Below are 7,452 nucleotides of genomic sequence, written 5' to 3'. Positions count from 1 at the left end.
TCATGAAGATCTGGGGGGTGGAGTGTTCAACTCGTGAGCAAAAGCACCTGCGCTGAGATAGGCAGATGCTGACGCAGCTGTAATTTCATGGGAAGTTTTGGACAGGGAGAGATGAACCAGATGAGGACTTTTGCTCCAAACGGGAAAGGAGAAAACCTCAGTCCGTAGAGATGAACCAGATGAGGACTTTTGCTCCAAATGGGAAAGGAGAAACCTCAGTTCCTAGAGATGCTCCCAGAGATAGTCCTAACGATGAAGGTGATGAAGACCCTTTGCTCCCAGGGAAGGAGAAGGGCCTCTGTTTTTGTTTCTGAATGGCTCAACCTTAAAATTGTACCCCAAAAAACTTCAAGAGTGGACCCTCGAAAGCAGTTGCAGGAAAAGCTGCAAGTCGGGGGAAGGGACTCACATGCAGGCAGAGAGACTCCTCTTCCTAAATGGACGGAACAATATTTGGAAGTGGGCGGCTGTCTCGTTGTGATAATGTTTTCATAGCATGAGCAAGAAGAGACTTCTCTTTCTAAATGGACTGAACAAGGTTACTATGGAAGTGGTAAACAGACTGAACATCTTAAGGGATGTCTTTTTACATTGTCAGTGGGAGAAGGGAGGAAGGTGGGGGGAGGAGGAGAGTTCTGAAGGTGGTATAATTTTTTTTCCCTTCTTTTAGGTCTGTTAATAAACTTCTTTATATTCTTTCAAGTTTGGTGCCTGCTTTGCATTTCTCCTAATTCTTATCTCACAGAAGATAAACAGTAATGAGTATTTTGGACCAAACCACTACAATAGGGTAAATGTATATCCTGAGACAAATAATATAGCAATGAACATAAAACTTATCAAAATATCTACCTTTCTAATACAGATAACTGTATCGATACATACCTTGAAATCTTGTTTCATATTTGCAGATCTGTAAAGAGAATGCATTCAGACAGATAAGAGGATTTGGAAGGCAAATAGATGCAGGGGAAAGAAAAATTTCTCCAAAGATGTTTTGCAATAGATTGAAATAGATTTACATTATTTCATTAGTATTCAAATCTTACAGAAGTAAAAACCAAAAAGTCACAGAACAAGAAAGAAACTCAAGATCTCCTACTGCGTCCCTTAAGCCCAAGACTAGCCTGGCTATCACAGGTCTTTTCTGGTAGCAGTTGGCCTGAAAGACTTTATGAAACAGTTGTCTAGAAAGCCCACAGCAGTTCAAATCAATCCATCCCAGACCCCTCTTTTGTTACAAAGTTTTACCTGGAACGCAATTTACCCTCTCAAAATTTAAACCCTTTGCTTTCAGATTTATTCATCACAGAAATGGGTATTGGACTGTTCTTTCTTTTTTTGCAGCAGATGTTAGTTGAAAGACTTCTGTCTCTCCCTACTCTACAAATCCAGTTCTTTCAGTCTTCCTTCTTTGATCAGAGGTCTAGAAAACACAATCCTTCTTGCTGTCTTTCTTCTAGCTCTATTCTCTTGTTTCCCATCTTTTTTGGAGCACAGTGCTTGAAGTTACATATAGATATCCAGCTGAGGCTTTATCAATGTCAAGCAGTGTAGAAGTAAAGATTTATTGGTATTTCCATGAAAACAGTAGATTACAAATGAAAAATTATCTCCAAGTATTTGGAGACAATGTTTCACTTTTTTTGTTTAAATTTTAAGATGAATATAAAAATTTAGAGTACAAGTTGGCCTCCCTACTCTATAAAAAAGAAAATGTTTGGGGAAAAACAGACACACAAAAGCAATGGATAGTGAAATACAATGGCTGCTCCTTTTGCTTTCCTGTCCTAACTACTAAACACTTGCCCTCCTAATCAGGGTGGCTTCAGCCAAGTTGCTTCTTGGCAATGGTCACCAGTCCATGCTATCCCCTAGAACAGATCCAAAACTTGTTTGGAAGTGTGGCATCTCCCCCAGGTCAAAACTGTGCTCAAAACTGTTATAACAATTTCCAAGTATAGCCATGCATGCTTTAACACCTGGAATGTTCCTAACACTGAGCAAATAAATAAAAGACTGATTTTGGAGCACAGTGTTTCAGTTGTTCTCCTGGGAGAAGAGCTGTGCCTTTCAAATTGTTAATGCATTTAGTATTATTACTGAGTTTAAACACAAACACTGAAGTAGTGCAGGGAACAGATCCCAGATCTTCCCAGTCTCCTGATGACTTTCTCATTGGGTAAGTACCGGATAAATGAATTGGAAAGGTGTTATTCCTACTGAGAGAAAAAGGCAAGCAAGAATGTCAATTTTAGCAAACCACGGTCAGACAGAACACTAATGACTTAGAAAGGGAAAAAATATTATTTGAACATCACAACATTTTTTGTCTGCTAGTTTTCCCCTGTTTAAGACAGAGGGATCTTTTTCTGCAGTTGCACAAGCTAGACTTTTTTTCCACTGTGAGTTCTCTAAGATCCATAAGTGCTTGGCTGTTCCTGTCTCCTTATGACAGCTAGAGAGCCAGAAGATGTGGGCTTGGAAAGTATGTTGTTTATCAAAAATTTTTCCTTGATCGGGACACAGAGGCCAGGTCAAGGAAGTAAAGAAATCCACTCAGGCTGTTCTATTGACTCCCTCTTCTAGTGAATAGGTCACTAGCCATATATCTGGGAATTATTTGCATTTGATGCCCCCAAGGAGAACAGTCTGTCTCTTAGTTGATGTTAAGTATACTGCTTGTCTTAGTGTCCTCTTCTGAAATTTTAATAACAAGCCATAATTGATTTTTAAATCTTTTTTTCAGAAGACCTGCAAACTCAGTCATAGACTAAAGCCAGTCATGAGTACCTTATGTTCAGCCTTTACACTCACCAGATTGTATAGCTTGGGCCTGACCCACATCCAGCTGGGGCAGTTCAGAGCTGGGGAAGCCATAGCCTGTTCTGGAGGTATGTCTGCCTTGAAGAAAGGAGCAGTTTTCTTCACTTTCTTCTTTTATTCCCTTCAAACACTAGTGTCTCATTTGTATTAAGTATCTGAATGTTTAATGCTGAAAAAGTCCTAGGAGTCTGTGTCCTGAGCTTTCCCAAGCTTATACAGACACTTGGAGAAAGTCTATGGTCAAATTACTTGCAGCATGGGGTACATATGTCCTCCCTGAAATCCTCTGCATCGAAGGTAAAAAATGTCACGAAGTGATGCAAGGAAAAGGAAAAATGATACAGCATGACAGTCTTCAGGAGAGGAAAGGCTGGGCAAACTACCACTGTGGCCACAAAGAGCCACAGATCAGAGCCACACCTTCCCCTTCTCCCACATGCCAACTCACTGCTCAGCACTTGTGAGAACAAATGGGCTTATCCAATTGCCTGAGATAAACTTGACTTAAACCTTGTCATTTTGCCATGACTTACAGAGTCAAAAATTTTCAGCTGATCCAAAAGGTCATTTGGTCATTTTGGCTGAACAGAGAGCAAACAATGGGGATGGAAATGAAGAAAAACTAGGCAAGAGCATCCTGCCTCTTTGCTTTTTCAAAGAAAGATACTTAAATTTCCACAAAACTATTTTCCTCAATCAGTGCAAATTCATCAGTCTTTCTCCAGTCTCCTCTAATAGCATTTTATCACTTACGTCCTCACAAAGCAGGCTTATGCAGAAGAGAAATTATGCAAATAAAATCATTTCTAATCATCACTGTCTTCAAAGGAGGACAACAAGAAGTTGCTCTCAAAAAAATCTATTGATAAGGATAATTATGCTATTAGGCTTTCTCAGTCATCTCTTCATTTGTACAGTAATTGCTTTCAACTTAGAATTTTTTATCAGCATGGCATAAAAATCTGGATAGAGATGTAGAGAGGTGAAGAAAAGATCATGAAGTGTTTTATTTACATTAATTACACCTCATAATACCTCTGACAACTCAGAAAGAGATTGTTAAGCTCAGGCATTGAGGCCTCTAAACAGGCTGCGTATTTTGTTATTTAAATGTGGTTTTGAGGGTATGTGTATGAACACTGTAGCACAAACAGCTTGCCTAGAATCAGACAGCAAATTGATGACAGTGACAAAAATAAAACAGATGTCTTTCGAGCTTCCTCCTCCAGCACCCTGAGCAGTGACTCCAGCACATGTCCTCACATAGTCTGGGTGACACATCCAGCATTTTACATGGCAATCAAACAAATTGCTATTTTATTGTTCCTGGCAAGCTTTTGACCAAAGCTAGGTTTGAGGCCCAAATTTTAAGTTCTTTTTATTACATATGCCAGAACCAGTTTGAAGAAATATTTCCTCCACATTAAAGCTACTGTCAAGCCAAAGAAAGGTCAGTCTATTCTCTGTAATACTCTCACAGTGACTTGCATGGGACTCATGATGTTGAAAAACAAAGACCTGATGGTCACAGCAAAATGTACTTCACAAATTGCTTGCTGGAAAGAACATAATCCAGAATTCAGCAGCAAACAATAATTTCAAAACAGCCATGGATTCCTTAAAAATGTTGAAATCCTGAAGAACAATAACTGTTTAATCTGGATCACTAAGAGCACAGTGATTCATTCTTAATATCTTCAAAAGCCAATTCTGCAGCCACCACCACTGAGAGCATATGATGTGTCTGCAAACACACGGCATGTTTAGAGTAAGACATCAAAATAGACTGTATGATAAGGCCCCACACCTCTTCTCTCTTTTACCTGGGCAATCAAATGCAATTTCATACAATTTCACTGTACAGCTGATAAAAGTCAAGAATCCAGTCAGGATCAGGATTGACAATTCTAATTAAAAATTATGGGGAAGGAATCAACAGTTACAAGAGGTGTTAACTCTAGTATTTTAAGTTAACTGTAGTATTTTAAGAGTGATTTACTGACTGTAACGATATGTTATTGAGAGTTTAGGGTAGAGATCAAATCAAGTAATGGATCCTAGTAAACAGGAAGCTCTAGCAGGCAGTGATATATCCTTTTATGAAACTATGCAGACTAATCAATACCAGGCTCTTACACAAATATGCAATGTAGTTAATGGCATGTTCTGCCATACTGCAATTGCTGTGGGACTCAAAAGAAGACCCCAGGAGGGGATGCACCCACAAACATCCTGTCCCTTCTCCATCACACAAATTCTTGCATGAGTTGGAACTATGCTAAAACTTATGCAGGGAGCACAAGGAGCCTGAACTGGTTATATGTTTCTTAAAAAAATCTTTATAGCCTTCTATTATTGCTACTTGAAGCAAGTCAATCTGTTACACTGTAAGTAACTCTTGTTCATTGCCTGTTCAATCTGGAAAACAGATGCTGTGTCTCAGCATCTGAGTCACTGAGCTGAGCTCAAAAGAAAAAACAGCAGAAACAGTCCTATCAACTTTTGAAACTGTTTGAGTGCTACATAAGTTTTAACAGCACATTTGCAGTGAAAACAGTGAAGTTGGCAACAATAATTCACACCTTTCACCCTTGGGTTTTTTCTAAGCTTAACCTCCCCCTTAAAAGATTGTATGCTAGTTAGTTCAAACTGGTTTTACAATCAAGATTTTGGCATTTCATCACTTTTGCTTTTCATCTGTTCACAAATTTATGACTCAACTCACCAAGTCAGATTGCAAAGTCAGATAGCTGCTGCATGGACTGTTTTTGTCTTCTTCATTCCACTTAGCACTATTGATTTTGAAATCTGCCTCTCTATAGCTGACTCAGGGTTTACTATTAACAATAGCCAGATTCTGATGCTACTTGATGCTGAAGATAGCTTTGGATAAATTGGAGGAAGATTGACAAGAAAGCATGAGGATCATCTTGTCTCTGTAAGTCTGAAGTATGAAAAGTTTATTGCCATGTTTAATTTCTCTTTGCTGGAAGACACATGAACTCCAAGAGATAAATTTGTCCCAAATGTGCAGAAAACAGTGCATCTCATAAAAACTGAGCTCATTTATCCTTTCAGTCAATTCCCATAAATCAACCCCCAAAAATGTGATTTATTAATATCCTATTATATAATGCAAGTTGCAGACTGTAAATCTATTCCCCTTGAAATTACTTTCCCTGTGCTCCACACTTTTCAAAGAGAATATCTTTACCCATGCTAAAACAAGAGCACCTAAAGGCCTGCATAGGTGACCAAGGAGATCCTGTCAAAATTCAAATATAGAAGTAAAGCTCACATGAGGTGCAATTGGGGTCAGAAGGCCCAGGAGGAATATAGAGACACTGTCTGAGCAATCTGAGACAGGGTTAGGCAAGACAAAGCCCATCTGGACCTGAATCTGGCAAGGGGTTGTAAGGGCTTCTATAGGTCCATGGACCTGCATTCCACAGCGGCATGGAGACACTGCTGAAAGAGCAGGAGGCAAAGCTGGAGGCAAAGGTACTCACTGCCTTTTTCATCTTGATCTTTACTGGTAAGATCAGACTTCAGAAATCCCAGGCCTCAGAGACCTCTAGAAGCATCTGGAGCAAACAAAACTTACTCTGAGGGGACAAGAGTTATATGAGACATTTAGATGATCTGGACTTGCTTAAGTCTCTGCAGCCTGATGGGTTTCACTTGGGAGTGCTGAGCGCTGGTGTCATTGCAGGGCCACTCTCAATTACCTTTGAAAAGTTGTGGTGATTGTGGGAGGTTTCCAAGGACCAGAAGAAAGCAAAAATCATTCCTATCTTTGAGTAGGTAAAAAGAATTTGCGGAATTGGAGGCTGGTCAGCATCACCTCCATCCCTGAGCAAGTGCTCCTGAAAACTATTTCCAAACATATAATGGCAAAGTAGGCGATACGGTTTGCATTTATGGGTTGTGATTTAACCAGCCTGATAGACTTCTATAACCAGATAGTGATAACAGTGTGTGAGAGGAAAACAGTGGGTGCTGTTTACCTCAACATCAAAAAGGCTTTCCCATAACATCATCAAAGACAGACTGGCATACAGCCTAGAAAAATAAACAATGAGATGGATTGCAAACTGGATAAAATGCCAGGTCCAAGAGGCTGTTATCAGCAGAATGAAGTCCAGTTAGAGGCTGGCCACTAGTGACATACCTCAAGGGTTGAGACTGGGGCCAACCGTTTTGGTCTGTTGTACAAGATCCGCACCTGGACATGAGCAACCCCAGGCACAAGACCAAGAGTCCAGAAAGAAGCTTTGTAGAAAAGGACCTGGAAATTCGGGTGGACACCAGATTAAACACACACCAACAATTCCCAACTGTGGCTACAATAGAAAGAGTGCTGCCAACAGGTCAATGGAAGTGATCCTTCCCCTCTGCTTCCCCCACTCACTCTTACTGGGAGGGTGGTCAGACACTGGGACAGGATGAACAGAGAGACTGAAGAGTTTCTATATTTCCAGATATCTGAAATGTAACTGGGCAGAGTCCTCAGAAACCTGTTCCAGCTGATTTTGCTTTGAGTATGTGGGGTGAACTAGACTTTCTCCAAATCTGAACCTTTCTGTGATTCTGCAATGACATCCATGTGTTTTTGCAGGCACATGT

The sequence above is a fragment of the Corvus brachyrhynchos genome, unplaced genomic scaffold, assembly GCF_000691975.1.
Source record: "Corvus brachyrhynchos isolate BGI_N302 unplaced genomic scaffold, ASM69197v1 scaffold80, whole genome shotgun sequence".
NCBI classification, from domain to species: Eukaryota; Metazoa; Chordata; class Aves; order Passeriformes; family Corvidae; genus Corvus; species Corvus brachyrhynchos.
The sequence above is the reverse complement of the archived record's forward strand: the minus strand, read 5'-3'. Positions refer to the sequence as shown.